The sequence below is a fragment of the Dermacentor andersoni genome, chromosome 11 (assembly GCF_023375885.2).
Source record: "Dermacentor andersoni chromosome 11, qqDerAnde1_hic_scaffold, whole genome shotgun sequence".
Classification (NCBI taxonomy): Eukaryota; Metazoa; Arthropoda; class Arachnida; order Ixodida; family Ixodidae; genus Dermacentor; species Dermacentor andersoni.
The window spans coordinates 46,703,590-46,727,715 of NC_092824.1; the positions used below are offsets into that span (position 1 = coordinate 46,703,590).

The 24,126-nt window shown below is 48.1% G+C and overlaps 1 long non-coding RNA gene across 1 annotated transcript; it reads right to left on the reverse strand.

The window, feature by feature from the left end:
• On the reverse strand, positions 1-24,126 carry LOC140214038 (uncharacterized). Its single transcript, XR_011890951.1, has 3 exons — positions 24,053-24,126; positions 8,917-8,988; positions 1-216 (listed from the first exon to the last, which is right to left on the reverse strand). It is a non-coding gene; the product is annotated as an uncharacterized lncRNA (long non-coding RNA).

Genomic DNA, 24,126 nt, shown 5'->3' on the forward strand with positions numbered 1-24,126 from the left:
TCTGAGTAAATAATTTTTGTTGCGATTACTGTAATTTATTTTCTTGGCTCCCTTGCAATCAACAACGGCTCGGACCGATACAAATATCAATTTTCCTAAGGCAGCTTTCCAGGAAAACCGGGTACGTGCTAGAGCCACACTTGGCACCATAAGCCTCGTTACATTTAGGGTGGTTCTTGGTGTGGTTGTGCCAGGTGTACTGCTCGCATTTGTTACCTGCAAGAAGAAATTATGCAACCCAGCGTTAGCGCCCTCTTTCATACAAACTACCTAATTGTAAGCGCTCGAATAGCGCCGGGTGCCTTAGAATTAGTATCACAGTCAATATTTGTTTCATATAATATAGGTACATTTAGGTATGAAAAATATACCTAATTAGGCCTCATATAGTCGAAGAATATAAACGCGAGACCGTTTGTAATATTTACAAAAAGACCAAAAAAGAAGCACTTTCCACGGTGACTTAGCGGCTATGGGCTTAGCGGCTATGGTGTCGCGCTGCTGAACACGAATTCGCGCGATCAAATCCCAGCATGCGGCAAGCCGGCTCTCGATGAGTGCGAAACACACACAAAAAAGCCTGCGGGCGGTGCTTGGGTGCTGTAGTGGGTGCCCGTTAAAGAGTCCCAGGTGGTAGACATTAATCCGCAGTGCCCCGTTACGCGTGCCTCACAATCGTGATGACACGTGTAATTGTTACTCTTTATCAGGTGACCGCTCTTCACCAATAAATGTTGTCGCTGAGCGCAGGACGCGCCTGCATGTATCGAACTTTCTCGAAGGTTATCTGTAGCACTACCCGCGGTCTGTTGTCATCGAAACTTCTGTAATCTCATTGTATGCGCGAGTGACGCGAATTGCGTACGGGGGCACCTGCGATTATTCCTGAACCTTCGATAACAAATCTATTAACGCCGATGCTCCTGCCCCACAGATCAGATTTTCGCCGATTGTGTTAGCCGGTATCATTCTGCTTTGAGTGTAACTTGATTTTGTTGGCACAGGTTCGCCCAACAAAAAACTAATTTCGTCATTGACAGATTGCGACTGTGTTTCGGACCGTCACTACCACGTGACAATATTGTGATTATATCACTAAATCTCCGAGTAATTAATTTGCTTGTGTTCCTCTTTGCTACAAAACATATATTAAACTAATAGCGAGAAGAGCCGCGTGTCACAGAAAATCCTGCGTCGGCGTCCGGCGTCCCGCGAGCAGCATCGACCGTCGTTTTGCGAAAAATCATTCCGAACCATCCATACACAACCACGCATGCCCTCCATGTAGCGCAACATAGTTACAGAACTAATTTAATTTCTGCAAGTAAGATCTATCAGAAAAATAACTGGTGTGTGTTGTGTGTAAGTACGACTTCCACACAACCTACAGACATGATAGCATTTGATTGTCATTTGCATATAGGAGAAAACAGTCTGTTACGCAAAAACTCTACGCACACCCCTTTTGCCAGCGTTTCTGCCATTCATAACGTGGCGTACCTGGTTCCTCGCAACACCTTCACATGACGCCCCCTCCGTGCATCGCGGCCTATGCAAGACGTCGCGTTTCTACCAAAAAGCTCGCCTTCGTACATAGCGCTCGCCTCCAGCGTTCCCAGGTGAATATTACTGTTACATACGCTGCAGTTGCCAGGAAGCGTCAGAAGCAGTCAGGGATCTTCGAATGCTATCACGTTAATCTATTAAAGGGACACTAAATGCAAAAATTTAAGTGAAGGTAAGGTGATAGCGGAGTGCTCTAGAATCTCTAAGGCGTCAATAGTATCGCGAAGAGAGCCCTAATGATAGAGAAAATTAGGTAAATGCATGACATGATTAGAGACTCCCCCATGACATTCAAGTACTTTTCCGATGACGAAACTCTCCTGAGTAGAATTCGGTCACTAGTACTGAAACACTCACTGAAAAACAAAACACCACTGTATTGCATTACAAGACAAAATAAAATGCTGCTTGTCCAGTTCTTTGCTATTTTAAAAAATACAACTAATTGAAATCATCCATGACAGTCGAAAGGTTTTGTTTTCGCTAGACTCCACGCCGCACACACATTGTCGTTTCAGTAGTTCTGTTATCGCTTAGGGCTGCGCTGCTCTTGCCGGCTCGCGAAACTCGCACAAACTGGAAGTAGCAGAGAATTCAACTTCCATGCGATATCGGGGGATGCCGGTACGGTCTACGCCACTTGACCGAGGGTGCTATTCCCGACACTCATGGCGGCTGCACGGCTGCCATTATCCCCCATGTTTACTCTGTGACAGGCTGTCGAAAGCTCACGTGCCTTGAAATTTGTGCCGGGAAACGGAAGCTTTGGCAAACGCAATTTTGTGTTTTCATCAAGATGACGAAACGTGATGTGGAGCGGCAAATTTTATCCACTAATAAATTTTTTTGGTCCTTGGCAGCTATGTTGCGACGCTAGCGCTTCAAAAAGAAAGCCAGCGGTAGCGTACAGAAGTCAGTGCAATGCATATGCGATTTCGCGAATATGTGGTGGCGATTCAAGATATGCGCCATGCCAGCTTGCTGACTGGCTGAAGGAATATGCTGTGGGGGGCGTCACAGGAAGGGTTGTTTAGTAAACGTCAATTTGACATTGCATGACGTTACGCTGACCGCCTTTGCAGATATTTTGCGCCATAATTTGTGGCGCGACGAGCCGCGCGAATTATGGTAATGAGCAGCCATATGCAATGTCAGCCGAGAGGAATGCGTATCACCATGTTTTCCCCGTCGTTTGGCGCCATGAAAATCGTTTGTTCATAACGCGTGCTCATAGTATTTGCATCGCTCTCGGGTGGTGTTGGCATTTGTGTTTTCCGCGATCATTTTTTAACAGAACACATTCATACGAAATAATATTGATTGAACATAGCAAGCTTTCGGCAACGTTGACACTTTTCACTTCTGCGTTTTTATCGTAATCAAGATTGATGCCTTTTCGCACAATCAAAAGTTAGGACAATGGTGTCTTTTTAATTTATAAAAAGGAATGTACGCAAGGAGGCACCTTGAAGTTTCCTCCCGCGGTGCGAGTAACCAGCAAACTGAAGAAGAGATGGCAGCCCCGGCGCTTGCGTCGCGTTAGCAGATATTTCTGGCGCACGCAATGCCATCGGTGATATTCAGCCGTTTCTCAGCCAGCCGCGTGGCCAAGAACGCGCGATCAGGTCACGCATGTTGTCTGAAAGTAGAAAACAAGTGCATTGGCGCCAACGTACGATGACTCATACCGTTTGCCGGGTGCACACATCATAGTTAATGAAGCCGACGACGTCTTGTACGCAGCGGACGACGGAAGCGAGCAGCGTTTTCGACGGAGTAATCGTATGCTTTGAAATAGCTTCTTTATTTTTTACTCAGGAGGAAAACTGTGTTGCTTTACGAAAAACGTTAGGTTCGGTGCTTTCATTTCGCTTTCTTAGGCAAAACGTCAAGTTTGCGTCACGTTGCGAAAGCAAAACGGGGCCATTAGCGCCATTTTTATTACGTCGAGCCTACGTCACGCCTCGAAGAAAATGGCGGAATGTCCAGAATAGCACCCCGAAAGGCAGCTGCAGCGGTTAATCCACCGCTCTGTCTTGGCTCGGTACCGCCGTCTGTCGGGCGCCGTTTCACTCACCAATGGCAGGAAAGGGTGGTCGGGGATGGTGTATGCAACTTCAACACTCCCCTTGTTGGGTGATGGCACATTTGAATTAGGAAAAAAATTTTCGGTCCCTTCAAATGAAGCTTTCTCGTAGGCTGTCTTTCTTTTTGGCACGAAATAATCTATGCAAGGTTTCCGGAACGGCATTTAACAAGTCCACGTCAACGTGCCTTGTCCTTATATCATTGCCTTTTACGGCGCATGAATCGCGATATCTCAGTGATGCCGGGCAAGTCTGAGCACTGACAGGCCCGACCAGTCCACGTCTACGTACATGCCCTAAAATGGTCAGGCCTAATAAACCTAATCTGTGCAGTCGGCCTGATTCATGTCCACTCAATACTTGTTCAGCACAACCAATTAGCGTTTACGTAGACTCAAATACTGATTCACATGACAAGCTGACCCAACCGCTTCTGTAAGGATCTTGCAAAAGCTTTGTAGAAATCAAGAAGGTGGCCTCATCGAAGCCACCAAATTCTAGGGGTTGCCCTAGCATGCTCTATCTTGAACCTAGCAACCGCACCAGATGACCACCAACAGACCATTCAAGGGAACGTATACACTAAGGCATGCCGGTATCCACGCACATCCACGGCCGAGGCAGAGGAGAAGACGCGTATTCTGCTCGGCTAGCACAACCGTGGGGTGTGCGTCCCGCGGGCTAGATCAAGTGACCTCCAGTTATGGGCCTGTTGGACAAATGGCAAGATGGCAGAGTTGTCAGCACTTTCTCGAACAAAATGTTTAAACGGACGTCGGAAGTACGTGATAGCAATGCAGTTAGTTGTCTTAAGAATACGGTGAATTCATAAGGAGAAAGCTCTTCCGCAATCGCTTCGCGCGAAGCTTCGCACAACTTCGAGAGCACAGTGGCTGGAACACGTAAAAAGCTGCTTATCGAACACCCATACCATACCTTCAACTGATGTGAGAGGTGGAATCATGCACAAACATGCGAAAAAGTCTGCGACCCGTAGCAGACTTCGACGGCAATTCGTTGGGAAGGTTCGCAATTTTAAGTAGACGCGTTTAGATGTGGACCTAGGCGATAAATACGTTGTCGAATGAAATGTTATAGCAGAATGTATATAAACTTCAGAAGAATCAGCCTTCAAAACGCAGAAAGCAACAAAGGTAATGGGGCTACGTCCCAAACAGCTTAAAGCAGTGGTCAACCAACCAGGTCATAACTTTGATGAACTGAAACTCCACATCTTACAGTCAAATTTCCGTTCTGAACGAGAAAGGAAGTACAGAGAATTATACTTTATCTATAAGTTGAAGACACTGCAACCAATAGGCATAACGTTTCAAAGGGAGCTTTGGAATCTTTTCGCTATGATAAATTTCAAGCTATAGGCAACAACACTAAATAAGTTGCTTAGTGCTTTTCTTTCTTTCTTTGCTTTTTTCGTTATATTTGTATCTTTATTCCACTGAAATATTTCCTTTTATTTGTGGTTGTTTATTTTATTTTTTTCACGAGCACCGGTTTCGGCCGCTCCTTCTATATCTCTTTCAGAGACACGATAGCCCACGACCACCAGCGAAAGAAATATTTTAGGGCTGCTTTGCGCTCCTTTGACACGCCGGCTGACACACGGCCGTCGACATATCATTTACAGACGGCTGTGTCACTGGTCTTGTGCACAGCACTCCTTTTTTCTCAATTCTACACCCTCGCCGTTAATACACCTTCACTCGTTGCCGCGCCCACCCACAATACGCCCTCTCGCCTTTAGAAGAACCCCGCCTATAAGTACTGTGGCGAGGAAAGCATATATCGCCTTGAAGAAGACAAGTCCGGTTGTCGAAACGTTGGCTCCTGATTTCACCTCTTTCTCGTTGTGCTCATCTCACTGAAAAAAAGAAACTCTAATTGTGCCAGCACGAAGATCAATGCATATCACGGAAGAAGTGCACGGAGATCTTCAGGACTCCATACCTACTAAGGGAACGATAATGGGAGGCCAACCAGCAACAGCTGCAGAGACTAAGCGCCCAAGACGGAATGATCCGCCCGAGAGAGTTGCGGAACCATAACAACACCAACGCCTGCGGCTACAATACAAGGAGGCAGCCAAGGCTACAGCGGAAACGACAGAGGAGGCGGCAGCATTAGCCGCTCCCGCTGCTACCCGCGGTTGCCCCAGTGCGGCGGAGGTGGCAGTAGGCGATCGAGATGCCGGACCCGGTCCAAGTCCAGGCCGTGGTCCGGGTTCTCTGCAATAAGAGCAAAGCAAGGTTAGCTCGGCAGACAGAGTCTCGCCGCCCGCCCAACAACTGGATAGTGGCTGATCCGACCTAGAGCTAAAGAAACTCAAATGAACCCAACGCTAGCCGAGGTACTAAAATAATTTTAGCACAGCTAGAAGCACAGCTAGAAAATGCGAAAATAACACAGATAGAAGCAGAAAAAACACGAGATCGGCGCCGCACTCCATCCATCAGCGGTAGAGCAGTCACGCCCAACCTCACAAAGGCAGGTAAGCGCGCCGGCGCTGGCCCCACCGCAGAAGCGGCAGGTGGAGGAACAGCCACAGACTAAGGGGAACCAATCTCTAGTCTAGTAGAACGATGCAGAAACAATTTGAAATGTCCACTACAAAGATGGAAGCATTATGACAATGCATGGTAGCAATCAGAAACAAGATAGCAAGGTTCGAAATGAAAAGCGCCAGCCCCGACATCAGACGTCTACTCGGTTCGTGACCCGCCTCCCCATCTCTAAGAGAGCAGTGCGACGTGGCTTTGCGAGAACTTCACTGGGCCAAACGCAAGCGCTTTCAGCTACTCTATGGACCGCCACTCTCCTTCGTCAGATTTTCCCGCAAGCTGTCCGCTTTTCTTTCAAGGACACCTCACTCATGCCCGATTCAGAGGCTCTCCCACCGGGTCTGCTAGGCGCAAATTTCACTCCCGCAGGCACGGCGCAGCCACAAGCACCAGCTTCACGATGCCTTCAGCAACTTCCGCAAACTTGATGCTATCGTCATTCGATATTGCATCCCAAGAAGGAGCAGGCCAGCCTTCTGATTTTATGTCCTTACATATTGCGCGGATGCATGGCCTACCAAAGTTTTAGAGGAGCAGCTCTGCCATCTCGTTTCGTCAGATCGAGCAAAACTTATACGTTTAAATTGTCAGTAACCAGCACTTGCCCTATGTCCACGCAAGTCCCGAGCTGCCAGTTGGCCTGCTTTTGGTGTTCCGACTTCTACAGACCTCGGCATACAGGAAATCCTGGGGCAGGTCGCGATTAAGCATTAAAGCATCACTCAGGCTGTGCCTCTTCCACAATCTACACTGCCAATGCTGCCTGGTAGATCTCTCACGGATTGTATGAACACGACACCACCAACAACAACTACCCACCATAGGATCTACATATACAGCCTCCAGAATTGCGACGCTCCGCAGATACTAACTGCCGCAACCGCTATGCAAGTGCCACCACAACGGGACAACTTTCCCGTAAGGCCCACCCCACGTGTAGGAAATTGGCGAGGCATTTGCAATTCGCTGTTACCGGAGACGCGCCTAGGCAGCCAGCAACAGCTGCCCTGGAGTGCCCGACTACGCTATCTCCTCCACTGCTACATGTGCTCGTGGTCAGGCCTCCAGCACCCGCAAACCATACGCACCACCCCGATCAAGAGGCGATCATAATACTTGACCAGCAGTTCCGGCTACGATATCGCGAGGAAGAGCAGACGCTGAAGGAGGAGAAATTGTGCATTCAATTTTAGATCCTCTGGGCAGCCCTGATATTCGCCCTGCTTTTCGCTCTGTGGCTGTTCTTGGTGCCTATCCAGCTCGGTACCAGCACGACCCAGCTGTCTGCAGAACCACTTTTCTGGGCTCCAACATCAGCAACCTTGGAAATGGCTACCGTCGCAGTTACCATGTCGGTAACTGTGCTCGTAACTGTGTCTGTAAGTGTGTCCGTAACTGTACCTGTAAGATATTTCATTCGTACTTCGAACTAAGAGTTCGAAGTACGAAGTACGAGTAGGAAGAGTTCGAAGTTCGCCGTGTAGCGGCGCGACTATTGCACCCACGGCCGGTGAAGAAGACGGCTCACGAGCATGGAGGGGGAGATAAAAAATTATGCAAGCATGCTCGACTTGAGCGGCCTATATGGCCGCTCCGAAGATCTCACTACATCATGATATCCCTCTCGCACCGGCAGCAGGTTGCGTAACAAATGCATGGAGCCTGGGTCTCCCGTTCGTTGACTTCGCACATGGACTTCACTCGAGACAGCAGCCTTCTCGTCTGATACAGTCACCGCATAGGAACGTGCTGTGTGCGCCCTCTAATGCGATGTCATGCCAGTTCTTTCTTCCGGTCATATTGGTTTATTGTATTATTGTATATACTGGTGTCGTTTTCATTTACCGCGATAGCAGTTCTATGGAAACTGCAGTGGGATTACCGTCGGGGTCGTCGTGGTCGCCGTTAGCGTCCCCGCGATATTCTGTATCAAGTTCAACTACGATAGTACCCTGCTAGCTGTAGGTGCTAGCCGCATACTAGCTCTAGATGAGAGTGAAAGTGTGCGAGGGTAAACCGAGGATGGCTCCTTGATCTCGTGCGTGCCAGCGAAGAAGGTGGGGACGAAGCGCGCGTCTTCCACCGCGAGCATGGCACCGGGAGGGGGGCGGGGTTCTACTCCGGTGGTGGTCACGCGGGCCTTAACTTTAAAGCGATTTGTGATCAGTGCAGGGTCTAGGCGAGTCGAGGGCTGACAGCTACGTGTGCGCTGGGATTTCTCCGCTTAGTTTGTGTTGAAGCGAGAGGCAGCACGAAGGGGTTGATTCTCTCGCTGCTGCGACCACTGTTCCTGGCGCCAGCATTTTGACCGCGAGTATCTGCCCTCGTAGAGTGAAATGTTTTAATGTTTGTCTGTCCACGAGTGTCACCATGCTTGTTAATTAGGTTAGTAAGGGTTATCCGATGCTTCGTCTTTCGGGCGAATCTGCGACATTCTTGTATGTTTTCCATGACTGTATTTCGTTCAGCTCGGCTTCGTCCCATATAAGACCACGGTATACTTCTGAATAATTAAACAAACAAATAAACAAAGAAACAAGCAAACAAACAAACAAACAAAAAAGACATTCGTCACTGGAGCACCAATTACAGCTATAGGCATTTCATTTAAAATGCCAATAACTGAAAAGGTAAAAAGCATGCGGTGCTAAGTTAAAAAAAAAAAGGAAATCTTAAATGGCTCATACCTTGTGACCTCAACAAGAAGCACTTCTCCGTCGAGTTCCAATACTCGAACGTGTGTGTTATCGCGTGTTTTTCTGTAACAGAGACGATGCACCGTCAGAATGGTAGACTATCACGCGCATAACAAGAAACAAATAAATAGGATTATTTGCGAAGCACTTGGAGGCAATAGCAGTGATGAAGAAATAAAATGAGAAACATCAGTTATATACTGTATTCTAGCCTTTACCTGTGAGGAGAATATAAATATTGACTTCATTCATGCTCTGGAATTAAAGATGGCCTTGGTGGTTTAAAGCCCACTGTTTTCAAAGCGTAGCAGGCTCACATATGAGGGAGACATAGCTCTTTAATATATCAGTAGTAATATCAGCTTTGAAAATAAAATCTGGTGGCAGGACTTCAAAACTAGTTTTGTATAGTTGGAGTACGAAATGCCGACATGTGGATTATCGTGTTTAGCCTGTATAGATGTTTTTTGGATAATTGCTATGACTGGTTATTTTTGTATCGCTCCTATTATTTACTAGGTTCACACGAACGTCTTTTCGACAATGCAGCACAAGTCAGTGATATCCAATTCCATCGTTACTCAGACATTCGAAATTAGGTTAAATCTGGCATGCTTAAAGGTGAGATGGTTACTTTGGTTCAAGCGCTGCAGATTAAAAATAGCAGAATATTTTAATTCTAAAATTTTAGGTGTTGGGAGGTGGGATGTTCTTCAGTGTAAACGTCAGCAGCTTTTTAGCCACAACTCGAACTGTTAATGCATTTACATATGTACGAAATTGCAGTTTTAGATTTAGATATCACTCAACTATGAAAATGATGGCAAGACATCTATTTTAAACGGTAGCGGTATTCTTTATATAATATTGTTACGTAGGAAGACGCAGACGAAAAGCTATGTACAAATATATTTACAAGGAAAATACGCTGCGCTTGGCCAAGAGGCAACAGCCCGCGCTAGCTTCTAATCGTCGTCGTCGTCTTCACACTGCTGGCCTTTCGTGATCGCGCATATTGTGCCGTAGCACTACCCCCGGCTGCAAAAGCGCCGTCCCGGAGCGACTAAAGATCGGACTCGGAAGCAGTGTAGTAGGCCTTGAGCCTACTGACGTGTACGACATCACTAGATGCCACAGGAGAGGACGAGGTTGAGGCCACAGGAGCAATTTCGTAAGTCACAGGCGTCACCTGGCGCAGCACGCGGTAGGGCCCTGTGTATCGCGAAAGGAGCTTCTCTGAAAGTCCGACGTGACGAGAGGGCGACCACAGGAGCACGAGCGCACCAGGTGAAAACTGTACGTCACGATGGCGGGCGTTGTACTGACACTGCTGAGTGGTCTGTGAGGCCGTCAGTCGAGCACGGGCAAGCTGGCGTGCATGGTCAGCGAGGGCGATGGCGTCGCGCGCATACTCGCTTGTTGAGACCGCAGCAGGAGGAAGTGCCGTGTCTAGGGGCAAGGTAGGTTCGCGACCGTACAGTAGATAAAAGGGAGAAAATCCGGCGGTGTCGTGCCGGGAAGAATTGTACGCAAATGTTACGTAAGGAAGGGCAATGTCCCAGTCGTGGTGGTCCTTGGAAACGTACTTGGCCAGCATATCGGTAAGAGTACGGTTTAACCGCTCTGTCAGGCCATTGGTTTGAGGATGGTATGAAGTAGTCAGTTTGTGTTGAATGGAGCAGGAACGCACAATGTCAGCGATAACTTTCGAGAGGAAGTTTCGACCACGGTCAGTAAGCAGCTGTCGCGGGGCGCCATGAAGCAAGATAATGTCACGCAAGAGAAAGTCCGCGACGTCAGTGGCGCAGCTGGTAGGGAGAGCCCGAGTGATAGCGTATCGGGTGGCGTAATCAGTCGCGACGGCTACCCATTTGTTCCCAGAAGATGACGTGGGAAAGGGACCGAGCAGGTCTAATCCAACACGAAAGAACGGTTCCACAGGGACGGTGATCGGCTGGAGATGACCGGCAGGTAGCACCTGAGGTGTCTTCCGACGCTGGCAGGGATCACAGGCAGCAACATAGCGTCGAACGGAGCGAGCGAGACCAGGCCAATAGAAGCGGCGGCGGACGCGGTCGTACGTGCGGGTTACCCCAAGATGTCCTGAAGTGGGTGCGTCATGCATCTCAAAGAGCACAGTCTGTCGTAGCTGTTTTGGCACGACAAGAAGAAGGTCAGAGCCGTCAGGGAGGAAGTGCCTTCGATACAGAATGCCACCCTGGAGGACATATCGGCGAACGGATGCGTCGGTAGGTGTAGAGCGCAGACGCTCGATAAGTGCTCGCAGCGATAGGTCTCGGTACTGCTCATCGGCGATGTTACCGAAGGCAGAGACAGAGAAAATGCCGTTGGCGCTACTACTGTCGGCGTCGTCAGGCTCGTCGACCGGGTAGCGAGACAGGCAGTCAGCGTCCTTGTGTAGTCGGCCAGATTTATAGGTGACAGTATACGAATATTCTTGGAGGCGTAAGGCCCAGCGACCAAGTCTTCCTGTAGGATCTTTCAGTGAGCATAACCAGCAAAGCGCGTGATGGTCTGTGACAACGGAAAAGGATCGGCCATATAAGTATGGGCGGAATTTCGCAACCGCCCAAACTAGGGCCAGACACTCACGCTCAGTGATGGAATAGTTGCGCTCCGCGGGTGAGAGGAGCCTGCTGGCGTAAGCGATAACACGGTCGTGGCCACGCTGGCGTTGTGCCAGTACTGCTCCAATTCCGTGACCGCTGGCATCAGTACGGACTTCGGTAGGCGCAGAAGGATCGAAATGGGCCAAAACGGGAGGCGTTGTGAGAATGTCGATTAGATGAGAGAATGCAGAGGCCTCGTTATCGCCCCACTGGAAAGGAGCGTCTTTTTTCAAAAGGTCGGTTAGTGGTCGTGCTATGGCGGCGAAATTTCTCACAAAACGGCGGAAGTACGAACAAAGGCCGATGAAGCTGCGCACATCCTTGACACACTTCGGAACAGGGAAGTGCGTAACAGCATGGATCTTGCCTGGGTCCGGTTGCACTCCGTTCGCGTCAACGAGATGTCCAAGGACGGTAATCTGGCGGCGGCCGAATTGGCACTTCGATGCGTTGAGTTGCAGACCGGCTCGCCGAAAAACGTCCAGGACTGCTGAGAGGCGCTCGAGGTGCGTAGCGAACGTTGGGGAGAATACGATAACGTCGTCCAAGTAGCACAGGCACGTGGACCATTTGAAACCGTGAAGAAGGGAGTCCATCATGCGTTCAAAAGTGGCAGGGGCGTTACATAGACCGAACGGCATCACTTTGAATTGATAAAGACCGTCGGGTGTGACAAAAGCAGTCTTCTCGCGGTCGAGATCGTCCACGGCAATCTGCCAGTAGCCGGAGCGAAGGTCAATAGAAGAGAAATAGCGAGCACCGTGGAGGCAGTCAAGGGCGTCATCAATCCGAGGTAGGGGATACACGTCCTTTTTGGTAACCCTGTTAAGGTGCCGATAATCCACGCAAAAGCGCCATGAGCCATCCTTCTTTTTGACCAGTACTACAGGTGACGCCCATGGACTATATGATGGTTCAATAATGTTCTTGGCAAGCATTTTGCGAACTTCTGCGTGAATAACTTGACGCTCAGCTGGTGACACTCGATACGGGCGGCGATGAATAGGAGGGGCATCGCCGGTATTAATGCGATGTTTGACAGCTGTAGTTTGGGCTAAAGGACGATCGTTAAAGTCAAAAATATCGTGGTAGGAAAACAGAACGCGGTAGAGTTCACGAGCGTGCTCGGAGGGCAAGTCGGGGGCAATCATTTTCCGTAAGTCAGCGATGGTACAATTTGCCGACTGCGATGGTAGAGGAGTATCGGATGAAGTGTCGTCTACTGCAATGGATGCTACTGAGTGATCCTCGAATGAACAAAGCTGGGCCAAAGACATCCCACGTGGCAGCACTTGTGTCGTCAAGCCAAAGTTGACCACTGGCAGGCAGACGCAATTCGCCGTAATAGATAAAACTGTATGGGGTACTGTGATCCCATGTGTAAGGAGGACGTCTTGCATAGGAGCCGCGATGTAGTGACCGTCGGGGACTGGTGGGGATGACACTAGGTCAACGTAGGTCAATGCCGAAGGTGGCAAGCGAACGAAGTCGGCGGAACTGAGGCGACTGGGGTGTGGTTCAGCAGGATCCAGAACAGGCAGGTCAAGGCGGAGAGTACTGGCGGAACAATCGATGAGAGCAGAATGTGCGGAAAGGAAGTCTAAGCCGAGGATGATGTCGTGGGGACAGTGGGCGATGACTGTGAATAGCACGATTGTTGAGCGATCGGCGAAGGAGACGCGGGCGGTACACATACCAATTACGGGGGCTGTTCCGCCATCGGCGACACGGACAACAGGCGTCGTGGCGGGCGTGATAATTTTCTTGAGCCGGTTACGAAGGTCAGCGCTCATTACGGACAAATGCGCCCCAGTGTCTATGAGAGCAGACACAGAAACACCGTCGACTTGCACGTCAAGAAGGTTCAGATGAGTGGGCAAAGTCAGTAGAGGATTTGGCGGCGTAGGGAGCAATGCAGCGTCACCTCGAGGCGCTGCATCGTCTAGTTTTCCGGCTGGGAGCGGCGTCCGAAGGGAGTCGGCGAATAGGAGCGACGGGGCTGGGGAGAGCGAGATTGTCGTCGTTGGGGCGAAGGCGAACGAGAATAGGGGCGGTTCGTTGCAGGAGAATCAGTGGCGGCATTATCGGAGCGTGCGGCATAGGGACGAGAAGGGCCACCTGAGGGGCGAGAGTAGGCAGTATAAGTAGGCCGGCTCGGGGAACTCCAGCGACTACGACAGTGCCGAGAAATGTGCCCGATGCGATGGCAGTGGAAACAAATAGGCTTGTCGTCAGCAGTGCGCCATTCAGATGGGTTGCGGAAACGTGGTGGGTAAGAAGATGCGGGACGGGGCGAAATCGAAGAAGCCGGGCGGGTATTAGGGCGATGGGCCGAGCAGATGGTGTGAAGACCCATGTTTTCAAACTCCTGGCGGACAACTGCCTGGATCAGTGAGACCGTGACTGCAGATGTGTTGGTGGGACTGGAGTCGAAGGCAGCCGGATAGGCGGCCTCGATCTCACGCCGGACGATCCTGGTAACATCGGCAGTGTTGTTGGGACGAGGAGCGTCGGCACAGGAAGATGTCGCTGGGGTGTTGGGCAGACGGGCAAACTGCTGGTCAATACGTCGGCTTTTGGCGAGTTCCAGGCGGCGGCACTCTCTTATAACAGCATCCACCGTCGCTACGTTGTTGCAAACGAGCAAGTTGAAGGCGTCATCGGCAATGCCTTTGAGGATGTGGGAAACCTTGTCTGACTCAGTCATGTGGGTGTCAACTTTGCGGCACAGAGCCAAGACGTCCTGAATGTACGTGACATAGGGCTCTGTTGACGTCTGCACACGGCCGGAAAGCGCCTTCTGCGCGGCAAGTTGTTGACCGTAGGGGTTGCCGAACAAGTCTCGAAGCTGTGTCTTAAGTGAATCCCAACTGGTGAGCTCATCTTCGTGCGTGCGATACCAAACTCGAGGTGTGCCACCGAGGTAAAAGACTACGTTGGCGAGCATAATAGTAGGGTCCCACCGGTTATTGCGGCTGACATGTTCATACCGGCTGATCCAGTCATCGACGTCTTCCCCATCTTGGCCCGAGAATACGCCAGGATCACGGGGAGCGGGGAGAGTGATGTAGGTCGTCGAAGTGGCAGCAGGTGTCGGAGCCGGCGGAGTCTGGTTGTCGTCGCCGGGAGCCATGAAGGAAGGCTCGACGTACCGTCCACTGCGAAGCTCCGTGACGAGGTACAGGGAACGTCCACCTCCACCAGATATGTTACGTAGGAAGACGCAGACGAAAAGCTATGTACAAATATATTTACAAGGAAAATACGCTGCGCTTGGCCAAGAGGCAACAGCCCGCGCTAGCTTCTAATCGTCGTCGTCGTCTTCACACTGCTGGCCTTTCGTGATCGCGCATATTGTGCCGTAGCAATATTGTTCAAGTGGAACTTTGAAAATTTTGCTTTGTACTTGCATCCTCCCGATGAATCAATAAGTACTTCACGCTTGTCCTGAGGTATAAAATGAGGACGTCAAGGTATTATGTTCTTTTCGTGAATATGTTATAAGTACATGGCGAATTAGTGCTGCAGGGGCCCCAAGGTAAAAAACAATTATGTAATAAACAATTTGACATCAACTCTGGATAGCCTAAGCTAGAAAAGGAAAACGTGCGTATTTGTTAGTTATTTTTGCAGAAGATTTATTATTAGAGAAACTCATCTGGTTTTCTTTTAATTGTCCGGTGAGTCATGAACTATTGCTCTCACAGTATGAAAAACAATTTAGCCTCAAATTCAAGTGTTCCAATACTATGTAGTCATCTCTTTAAAAAGGCTTCACCAATTTAAAAGCGCAACAACAATATTGGGACAATAAACGTTTATTAGAAGAAGTGAAAGGGCACTATCAGCATGCATGCGGTATCTTGCTTTCTCCATCATCCTGAAAACTTTCCTGATATATATGTTTCTCATCAGAATTGTGCTTGCAACGGCGAACAAAGCATTGCTTAGTCAGCTGGCTCTTTATCAGGCTAGGAGATTCCAATTTCGCAGAATACACATTGTGTGACGTTATGTACATGTAAGACAGCACATCATGCTCTTATTTGCATAGCTGGCATGCCCTTTTCATAGTACTGCAGGGTAACGTAGAGAAATGTCCACGAAAAGTTTTACAAAGGACTACAAAATTGTCGCAAGTACGCAACGCGCTAGAGCGTATTGCGTCCGCGGAACATGTAAAAAAATCCAACCTCTTGGTACGTCTAAGAAATGCTTCATAGATTGCACATAATTTGCATATTGAGTTACGCCTTCAAACGCGCAAGCATTTAATGTCGACTGACTGATGAGAGCCGGCACTGAAGCCTGAGGCGTGATGCTCAGAAGTAGAGTGTCTTACACACCCGGCTAGACACGCACGCTTGGAAAAGGCGAATATATCTGAACCATATGAATCTGTTAGATTCACCATTGAGCAGTCTGCAGTAGAAGTCCGTGGTAACCTCCTTAGACAGGATACCGGTAAGCTACTGTAGGAGACAGACGATGTGATTAAGAAACGCCATTGTAGGAAAGCCTCTAACACTACAGCTAGAGTAGAACTGGCAGAACTGTCCAATGTTATCAACAAGCGTAAGATAGCGGACATGAGGAAGCATAGTATGGATAGAATTGAGCATGCTCTCAGGAAAGGAGGAAGCCTAAAAGCAGTTAAGAAGAAACTAGGAATAGGCAAGAATCAGTTGTATGCATTAAGAGATAAAGCCGGCAATATCATTACTAATATGGATAAGAGAGTTCAAGTAGCTGAGGAGCTCTATAGAGATTTATACAGTACCAGTGGCACCCACGACGATAATGGAAAAGGGAATAGTCTAGAGAAATTGGACTTCCCACAAGTAACGCCGGAAGAAGTAAAGAAAGCCTTGGGAGCTATGCAAAGGGGAAGAGAGCTGGGGAGGATCAGGTAACAGCAGATTTGTTGACGGATGGTGGGCAGATTTTTCTAGAAAAACTAGGCACCGTGTATACACAATGCCTCATGACCTCGAGCGTACAGGAATCTTGGAAGAACGCCAAAATAATCTTAATCTATGAGAAAGGGACGCCAAAGACGAAATAATATAGGCCGTTCAGTCCATTGCCTACAAAGTACTTACTAAGGTTATCACAAATAGAATTAGACACACCTCAGACTTCGGTCCACCAAAGGACCAGGCAGGATTTCGTAAACACTACTTAACAATAGACCATATTCACCCAATCAATCAGGTGATAGAAAAATGTGTCGAATATAATCAATGCTTATATATAGATTTCATCGCTTACAAGAAAGCGTTCGATTCAGCCCAAACCTCAGCAGTCATGAAGGCATTTCGGAATCAACGTGTAGACGAGCCGCATGCTAAAATAGTGAAATATATCTATAGCAGCTCCCCAGCCACCGTAGTCCTCCATAAAGAAAGCATTAAAATCCCACTAAAGAAGGGCGTGAGGCAGGGAGATGCGATCTTTCCAATGCTATTCACAGCGTGTTCACATGAGGTATTCAGAGACCTAGATTGGGAAGAATTGAGCATAAGAGTTATTGGAGAATGCCTTAGCAACTTGCGATTCACTGATGATATTGTTATGGTGGAAACGAAGACAAGGTCGTCGATGGTAAAGACGACGAAGTGGCAACAATCTCTCGCGATTCTCGGCTGCTCTTAAATATGCCTTGTAAACACATCTTGTAAATAGTTTTATACCCGTGACATTTGGCGGAGATGCGGTGTAGTCGACGCAGAATCACCACGACCCGTCCTTGGTTTTGACCAGCACGACAAGGAACGCCCACGGACTTGAAGACGGCTCTATGATGTCTTTTGCTATCATCTTGTCTACTTCCGGTTTGATGACGTGACGCTCCGCAGCTAAAGCTCGGTAGGGTCTCCGATGGATGGGTGGATTATTGCCTTTATGTATGCGATGTCTGACAATTGACGTCTGACCTAAGGGACGGTTGTTCAGGTCGAATATATCCTTGTAGGAAAGTAACAGGCTGCCCAGCTGTTCAGTCTCCGTAGGGGTGAGATTCCAGGCGATCATTTTCCTAATTTCGTTGTCAGTAAATTTGGCAGACCGGAAAGGCTAACAGGAAGCGTCGACGTCAAATATGTCAACGCAACTAACTTCTAAAGCAGTGATTGTAGCCAGGGTGATATCTTCAGGCAGAATTTGCTTAGCGAGCCCGAAATTCACCACAGGGAGGTACATGCGATTGTTTTTGACGCTCAGTATTGTATCCGGGCCAGTAACGCTGTGGGTGAGAACGATGGCAGTTATGGGAGCGAACATGTCGTCACTATCGGGAACTGGCGCAGAAGGCGACATTTCGGTGTATGTCAAGACTTGTGGTGGAACGTGAAGAAAATCAGTGGGTCCAAGGCGAATTTCGCGTGGTGTGGGAGGAACGTCCCGTAGAGGCAGGTCAAGACGCAGAGTACTTGAGGAACAATCGATGAGCGCTGAATGGGCGAAGAGGAAGTTTTGGCCTAGGATGAGGTTATAGGGGCATTGGTCAAGCACAGTGAAAAGGACGACACTAAGGCGGCCGGAAATGCTCACACGGGCAGTACACTTTCCGACCACGATCACCGTGCTACCATCGGCGATTTGTACGAACCGAGTAAGAGCAGTCGTAACAATTTTCTTTAAATGGGGAGGGGGGGCGCCGGCGGCTGACCTTAATCGATATGTGAGCTCTAGTATCTATGAGGGCTGTGACAGATGTGCCGTCAACTTGGACGTCGAGGAGGTTATTTCTAATAAACAGCGTCAAAGGACGATTTTGCGGTAAATCACAGATTGCATCACCACTTAGAGGTGCCGAATTGCCTAGTTTTCCTGCTGGCATGGTCCTGGGTAGGTCGACGACGGCGAGTGGTGAAGCTGGAGCGGACGTGGCTGGCGACGTTGAGGCTAGGGCGAGCGAGCATGGCGACGAGTCGAGGTAGTGGCGTCGGAAGCGTCGTAGAAGGGATGGGGTGAGGAACTTCGCGGCGAATTTGATTTCCGGATGGAGTTTCTAGGAGGGGACGGCCATCGGCTCCGCCAGTGATGGGAAACGTCACCGATTCGGCCGCAGCAGAAACAGATCGGCCTGTCGTCAGGAGTACGCCAGCGCGATGGATTCCTGGTATTCTAGGAATACAGTACACTGGGAGGTGGACTGCGATAGGACCAAGGAATAGGAGCAGGGCCGCTGTCAGGGCGACTCAAGGAGCAGGCGCTGGGAAGACCTAGATTAGCGATTTCCTGGCGAACCACGGATTGGATGAGCGATATCGTCTCAGCGGTGTTGCTCCACGACGTCTACTGAGACATGACAGGAAACGCTGCTTCGAGTTCGCGGCGTAGAATTCGGGTCCCATTTTCGCTTAGTGCTGGAGAGCTACACTGGTCGTTGCGGTCGGTACAGGAAGAGGTCGCTGCAGTAATTGGAAGCCATGTAAACTGATTGTACATATGGTGACTCTTCGCCTGCTTGAAACGGCGGCATTCCTTCATGATGGCGTCGACAGTCGACAAGTTTCTAAAGACCAGAAGGTTCAATGCGTCGTCCGCGATGCCTTTGATAAAGTGCGCAACCTTGTCCGCCTCTGGCATGGACGTGTCGAATTTATGACAGAGAGTTAGGACATCCTGAATGTAGGAGACATACGTCTCGTTAGCAGTTTGCGCACGCGTGGCGAATTGTTGCTTGGCGTCTATTTGTCGACCGGTTGGATTGCCAAAAACGTCGGGCAGCTTTTCGTTGAACAAGTCCCAGCTGGTTAGCTCTGCCTCGTGTGTGTAAAGTCACGTTCGCGGTGTTCCGTCGAGGTAGAACACAACATTGGCCAGCATTAACGTCAGATACCACCTGCTCACCTTACTGACGCGTTCATACATCTTCAATTATTCTTCAACGTCAACACCATCGAGGCCAGTGAACTTGCCGGAGTCTTGCGGCTGAGGTACAGCAACGCACTGGGTACGCGTAGTCGGCATTGTAGCTGCAGATGTGGTGCCTTCCACTGGAAATATAGTCCCAGGCTGGGTGAGACGTCCGCTGCACAGCTCCGTGGCGAAGACGCGTACCCCGCACGTCTACCAAATGTAACGAGTATAAATTGCCTTGCTTAGTAACTGACAGGAGCAATCGCAATGCATGCTCACTGACCTGGACAGGCAAAGCAGAAGGGTGGATCTAAAAATCAATCTGCAGAAAACAAAATCATATTTAACAGTCTCGGAAGAAAATATCACTTTACGAAAGGTAGCGAGGCGCGGGAAGTGGCAAGGGAATACATCTACTTATACCAGGTTGTGACCGCTGATCCAGATCATGAGACTGAAATATTCAGAACAGAACGAATGGGATGGGGTGCGTTTGGCAGGCATTGTCAGATCATGAACACTAAGTCGCCATTATCCCTCAATTGAAAAGTGTATAACAGCTGTGTCTTACCAGTACTCACCTACGGGGTAGAAACATGGATGTTTACGAAAAGGGTTCTACTTAAATTGAGGACAACGCAACGAGCTATGGCAAGAAGAATTATGGGCGTAACGTTAAGTGATAAGAGCAGATTGGGTGAAGGAACAAACGCGAGTTAATGACATCTCAATTGAAATCAAGAAAATGAAATGGGGGGGGGCAGGGCATGAAGGAAGATAACCAATGGTCATTAAGGGTTATGGACTGGATTCCAATGGAAGGGAAGCGTAGCGGGGGGGGGCTGATAGTTTTGTGGACAGATGAGATTAAGAAGTTTACAGGGACAACATGGCGACAATTAACACATGGCCGGGATAGTTGGAGAAGTATAAAAGAGGCCTTTGCCATGCAGTGCGCCTAGCCAGGCTGATGGTGAGGATGATGATACGAATATGTTGTACCGCGTTGTCTGTGTTGTCACGCAACACAGGCAGATAAGCCGTCTCAAAACGTTGTGATGAGGGATTATAGGGGTCTGACCGCGCTTGACAATGATTCAACGCGAATCGATAATATGCTAAAAAACGATGAGGGCTTTTATTGGTAAAAGCAATTATGATACGGTCGATAAGAACTGATTGTTGACAAGGTTAATAAGGGTCGGATCATGTTCGATAAGGTTGGGGACAAAAGATGAGGGTCAATAAGGGTAAGAGCAATTTTGATAACGCAATTAACAACCAATAAGGGTTGATAATGGTTGATAACCGTCGTATCAATTACGACAAGATTGATAATGGCCTACAAAGGTTGATAAGAATCGATAGGGGTCGGACCGAGACAGATACGGTTGATAACGACTGATAAGGGTGCATAAAGATTTATACTGGTCAGATGAAGAGTCAGAACATATTACAAGGTCAATAAACATATAATATTTGAACCGTGTAGAGCTTCGTCGATTGCGGTAAAGAACATCCGTAGCGTCGTTTGCGTGGAGATGAGCGATTGGCACAATGCTTATGCTTGCTTAGATAACCCCAGTCGAGTTTGCTCATAATCTTTTCCTTAATAAAAGAACAAACACACAATTGAAAACATCTTAGGTGGAATGCACAGATCAATTAAATAGGAATGTGCCCTTATTTGGCGCTATATTTCAATCGTATGAATAAATCTGCTACGTTTTGCTTTGCTCTGTTGTGTTCCTCATTGGCTACAATCTTCGTGATGGTCAAACCTAGGAACAAATTTCTGCCTCTTTACCCCATTCATTCTTCTTAGGAACAGGATTCGACTTCGTATAGTGCTTACTACTGCCAACTTGAAAAAGTGCGGTAGTAAAATTGCAAAATTGAAAAACAACAAAGTCATAATTTACTTTTTGGCTGGTTATACGAGGAAGCACTTTTATAAATATAGAACCTTGCAAAAACACCGAATAAGGTAGCGATATATTTAAGGGTGTATCGGTCGATTATTCTTTGTTGAACTGTTTACAATTAAGCTACTATCTTCTTAGCTAAGCACTCATTCAGAAATTTGAACTGAACATGCAAGTACCTCCAGAAAAGCTCATTGTCGAAGAGCATAGGACGATAATCAAGTTCGCGTTTCACCAAGAGAAAAAAGAGACGCGAGTGCCTTCATATCTGTTCCACCTCTACCCGTTTTTATATTTTACAGTGAAACCCCGCCGCATTTCTACACATTTCTTTTTTTTTTTTTTTTGCTTAGGCTAGACTAAGCAGTGTTGCTACAAAACAGATATTAGTGTGAGCTTTCACACGAGTTCTATGAGGCGTTTTTTGACACGGTGTTAGTGCATTGCTTCATAGACAATAACGCTTCAACACAACCCATAGCCCATGAAAGATGCCGTGAGGACTGGCTCCTTAGTGCTATTCGAGTTTTCTTTTTTTGTATACGGTCACTTAAACTGAATTTCATTGTGTTCATGTATTATGATATCTCGAGATCACTACACTGTGGATGGCCAGTGTAGTGACAGCCGTGACCAACATTTCATAAGGAGAATGGTATATACACTATTGGTTACTTGCGCCGCACACTTGGTGAAGTGCATCAGAGGCAAAACAAAAGTGTAAGAAAAGAGTGCTTGGGACGGGGCTTAATATTTGTCTGACATTTGTTTCTGTTGCCGCACTACGCAAACAAACGAATGATTCTGTAATTGACTGCATTAAGATATAGTTAAATTTTAGCGCATTCCTATCCACCATGATAAAATTTGCTGCACAGCATCTAGAGATTATGGCGTTTTACGTGCCGAAACAGCGGAAACCGTGATATGGTTATCAGGCACGCCATAGTGGGAGGTGACGGAAAATTCCCACCACCTGGGCTTCTTTAACGTGCACCTAACTATAAGTACACGGGTGTTTTCGCAATTCACTCCAATCAAAATGTAGCCTGGAAGGTCGAGATTCAATCCCGCGTCCAGGTGCTTAGCAGCCCAACACCATAGTCACTAAGCTAACCACGGCAGGTACTAGAAACCATTTTTTAGCCAATGCATTGACGGGTGCTTTTTTGGCATGCTATGCAGCTGAGCATATAAGTAATTAGATCCCCAATGACGAGGCTACACAGGTAGCCGATAGTTCGAGTCTATATGTAAATCATTTCCTATTGACCCTTCTCGCGGCGATCCCGTGCGTGCTGCTATGTTTGATCACGTGGTGACGCGTCAATTGTTTGTGTTTGACAGTGGTGTGGCTTATCAAACCTCGGGTTTGGGAGATATCGTAGACGGTGACTGGGTTGACAAAACGAAGCTTTGGCCACAGCTTCATTGAACATGTGAAAGCGTTTTCAGAGCTCATTAAGCTACGCCCAAAAGGCGCTAGCAGCGCATATATTCATTGTTATAAAAGGGCGGCTAATTATGTGTTCGAAGCTATCGAAACTTTCTTCTTAGGTATGAAGCCAGGATCTGCCTGGTTTGCTCTTCATTCTTCATTTTGCAAATTCCTTGAAGCAGTGGCTTATCACGTTCCTGGTTCAGTAAAATTCCTCGGTGCGGTCGCTATCTTGTTATTTCCTGCCTAATTGCTCGCGAGTGCGCTCAGTTCCGATAGATTTGTTCTTATTGCATACAAGGCTTGAAACGTAGCTGTTATGTGCATTGAAGTATGCTGTAGCAAATATGTATTATTTCTAGTAACACGCCTACTCTTCTGGACCGCCACAAAACAATCAGGTTCGACCATTTGAGCACTATAGGTGTAGTCCGTCATTTATAGCACATGAATAGCGCACATATATTCAAGTGTGCGCCCATTCACTAAATGTTGATAGGTTGGCGACATAGTGGACATGAGAAAGTTTGCGCGCCAGTTGGGGTAGACGGGTGTAAATAACGTGATGGATGGAAACTTACTATCAAAGGAAGCGGCGCTACAGCTTCTGTCAATGTTTAACGAGCAGTACTCCCTCTTACCAAAGTTCCGCGGTTCAAGTACTTTCTTTAGAGGTTAGCGATAAGACTATGGTGCATGAGTGAAGTATTTTACTCTCGTGGACAGTCGCGTGTCACGAAGGGCCGGAAACGCCGGCTCTCCTTATGTAGCAGTGGTCCGTGAGCTTGGTCACACATACTGATCCCATTTCTTGATATGCAAGTCACTGTTGTCGCTGCCATCTACTGCACGGGTCCCGAATCCACCACTACAAAAATTTAAGCGCTATTGGAGCAAAGGGCGTTAGCAAATAATCTGTTGCATTTCCGACAGCTGATCGTACAGAGGCAAAGCTGACGCGGTAATGGTTTCGTGTTAGTGCGGTGTCCATCAGGCCACGTGCGGTGCGCCACCGAATATGCCATCTCGTTTCTCTGGAGGAAACTTCTCCGCGAAAAGGGTGAATGCATTCAAGTGTGTCATTGTTCAAATATACCGATTGGTTGCGCTGTCTCATGGTCTATTTCTGTTGTGTGCAGTATTTCAAACCATTGGACTCGATCGACAGCTTGGCATACTATATAACGGTATACTGGAGACTTTTCTTCCCTTCGTAACGCATTTGAGCTAAACACTTCCTTTAAAAAAAAGAATGTTTAGTTACTTACCCTTTTCCGCTTCGTGACGAATTTTCATTTCAGGGTATTGGGTTCCATTGGAGAGCGTGGCCTCATAAGGCAAT